Source organism: Pygoscelis adeliae, unplaced genomic scaffold (assembly GCF_000699105.1).
Source record: "Pygoscelis adeliae isolate BGI_AS28 unplaced genomic scaffold, ASM69910v1 Scaffold120, whole genome shotgun sequence".
Classification (NCBI taxonomy): Eukaryota; Metazoa; Chordata; class Aves; order Sphenisciformes; family Spheniscidae; genus Pygoscelis; species Pygoscelis adeliae.
Window position 1 is genome coordinate 1089859 of NW_008824032.1, and position 2625 is coordinate 1092483.

A 2625-nucleotide genomic window follows, 5' to 3' on the forward strand; every position below is an offset into this window, starting at 1 on the left:
ACAAGCTGCAGCCACCACAAGCCGGCTCTAGCATCCCAAATATGAATTGTCACGTTTGAGGATCAAATCAGAGCTGTCCTTCACTCAGGGTGCCCTTCATCTGAGGTCAGAGTTAGTTGTTGGGTGAGGATTACGTAAGAGGCACAGATGAAGGGAACCAATGAGGAAATGGCTGTGGGTAGCTCTGACTTCTGATAACGAGGATTTCTTTGTCTCACAGGCGTCCACAGGGGCCCTGGAACATTTGGACGCATTAAGAAGCTGTTTCTGTCTTCCTGGCCAAAATGATCGGTCCCTGGAAGCAGCAGGTAACAAGGCATGATTTTTCAGCGTACTGTTTATTTACCTTCACCACGTGATACTCGGTTTGCTTTTAAAATGCTTCCACTGTGGCTGCCCCTTTGGCTGACGGTGCCGTTAAGGGCGAAGGGGATGCTGGGGGGGCAGGCTGCCTGGCAGCAGCCGGCAGTAGGCGGGAGAAGGTGGAGTTGAGGGCAGCGGCGCCATTCATCCCTCTTCCATTTTGCCCTTCACTCACCTCCTCCCGGCTCCCTGCTGAGCTCCTTCTTCCTCCCCTTCCCCCATCCTCCATCGCCTCCAGCACAACCTGGGCAGCTTAAAAGAAAGAAAGGAAATGGAGAGACGTAGTTAACGGCTTTTATTCACGACAGAAGACAGAAGCAGCCTAAACAGCGAATGTGACGGGAGCAAGATGGGAGTCTTGCTTTTCATTCACATCCTCACGTGCTTCGTTATTCTAACCTAGCAAATGGCCGTCCCCTTGGTGCACGTTAGACATAACATGGGGAGTACTATACAGAAACCTCTCCTACAAACAGTGCAGGGAGACAGCTTCTGCGTTCCTCAGAACTGTGGGCTTGTCCACGTTCCAGAAAAAGGTTGCGTCTCCAATTCCTCCTTCCGGGGTTTCACCCAGCGTTAGCCACCAGCACGATTCTTTGCAAGCTGGATTCCCTCAAGATTTCCTGAACTGGTAGTATCACCGGCAATGTAGTCTTTGGTAACATAGGTTCATCAAGCGTAAGGACTGCCTGTAAGGCTGCAGAAATATCCGGCGAGACTCACAGCCTCAGCCCCCAGTCTCATAAACTCAGCCCATTGGGTCACAGGCGACTTGCAGGGGAGCAGCACTGGAGACAGAAAAAGGATCTGCAAAGCAGTATTTGTTCCAAACTCTGTTCTATTCCTTCCCTATCTCTGTGTTTGGAAGGCAACAATGCCTGACTTAATATTTGGAAAAAACTGAGGGAGTCCTACCACCTCTAGGACATTCCAGGAGCGGGAGGATCACTGGTATCTGGGGGACAGCAAGTCATTTTATCCCGGATCTGGAGGAGAAAAGAAAAAAAAGAGAAGATGCTTACGTTCTTGCCCAAGAAGCTCTTTACCTGCCTTTGAATCCTGCCACTCGAGGTCAGCTCCACATACTCTAATCAAACACCAGGAGAGCCTCAGAGCAAAAGGAAAGCACACCAGACAGGAAATGCTTTCTGGACTAGAGGTCTCCGAAGGATGATTCAGGGTTGCAAAAGAAGAGGCAGAGGGGTGGAGGCAGCGTTTCCAGAGGCTCTGTGTGAACTTCAGCGCTCACCGATCAGCTCTGAGCTGATGAGAGGAGAGCGTTTCAGCAGTTCACCTATGAACAGCCTCCCTAAGGGGCACTGCCCCAGAGGTCTGTCACCGCTTAGCCCGTGCCCTGCCCATAGGATCTGTCTCCACCTCGCGATCCTGCACCATTGTGCTATCCGCAGCTTCCATGGTGTGGACATTAGTTTCAGCCTCTGAAGAGCGCGCTTACTAGGCACAGTGGGGGACATCTGAGGAGTCTTCTGCATATGCACAGGCATGGGCCCCCAGTGAGAGCTCTTCTTTCTGGACACCAAGCAGTTTTGAGACCTGCTGTAGCAAGAAGTATTGCGAAGTCCCCTACGCATTCCGCCACATAAAGCATGCTACCGGGTCATTTTCCTCTGTCAGACTCCAAAATCCAAGGACATGGCTCCTGCCACAACCCAGGAGTTCGATTTCTCAACCACATCTTGCAACCTGCTATTTCCAGTCTTCTGGCACAGCTTTAGTCTGGCTCCCACACATAGCGGGCAGGATGCAACTGTCAACAAAAGCACCACTAAGGAAGCCTGCGCTGGTCTCAAGCTGGAATGAGTCACTCCGCTCTCTTCTTTCTAATCCAGCGGAGCAGGCGGTAGCTGAAGGCGACCAGCATTCCCCAGGGATGGCGACAGAGGCTGCCACCCCACTGGTGTGTGCGGCGGAGGTTCCCCGCCGCCGCTGTAGGTGCACGCACCGAGTACCCGTCCTCCGTCTGTGGTTCCCGGCGGCTGACCGGGGGCAGTGACGACCCGCAGCCGGCTTACGAAGTACCCTCCCCGTTTCTGCCAGGCAGAGCACTGGTGTGCGTACGCTGTCCGTGCTCTCAGCACGGGCAAGCAGATTTGTCAGCTGCCCGCTACGTGCCCACCCTGCGCAGGAAGCCTGGGCTGAGCCCTGTCCCTGCAGCAGCCCAGACACAGCTGCGGGCTCTGGCAGCGAACTAACCGGTCACCAGCCGCTGGGGTCATCGTTATTGTGAGCTGCCAGGTGGCA

At 53.9% G+C, this 2625-nt stretch overlaps 1 long non-coding RNA gene across 1 annotated transcript; it reads right to left on the reverse strand.

Annotated features, from left to right (window-relative positions):
- Positions 1–316: 316 nt before the first annotated feature.
- Positions 317–2311, reverse strand: LOC103920997. The gene is made up of 3 exons (XR_663835.1): positions 1820–2311; positions 1282–1349; positions 317–615 (listed from the first exon to the last, which is right to left on the reverse strand). It is a non-coding gene; the product is annotated as an uncharacterized LOC103920997 (long non-coding RNA).
- Between the last annotated feature and the right edge of the window lie 314 nt (positions 2312–2625).